The sequence below is a fragment of the Myotis davidii genome, unplaced genomic scaffold (assembly GCF_000327345.1).
Source record: "Myotis davidii unplaced genomic scaffold, ASM32734v1 scaffold826, whole genome shotgun sequence".
NCBI lineage: Eukaryota > Metazoa > Chordata > Mammalia > Chiroptera > Vespertilionidae > Myotis > Myotis davidii.
In genome coordinates, this window is record NW_006297142.1 from 212,058 (window position 1) to 212,304 (window position 247).

A 247-nucleotide genomic window follows, 5' to 3' on the forward strand; every position below is an offset into this window, starting at 1 on the left:
GGGCCTGCCCTGGGAGGTGGGCCTGGCCGGGGCAGAGGCCTGCAGGGGCCGGTGCCCAGGACAGAAGGGGGAAACTGGGCTTGGGGCCCACACACAGCAGCTGCCCTCGCCCCTCCACCGGGGCGCATTGGACATACCTCCCTCCCCAGCCCCCCCACCCCCCCAGTTTGTATGGGGAAGCGGGGCTCAGGAGGCAGGGTCTGCACCTCTGCCTTGTACCCAGTTCTCTCCTCCCCGCCTGTGCCTG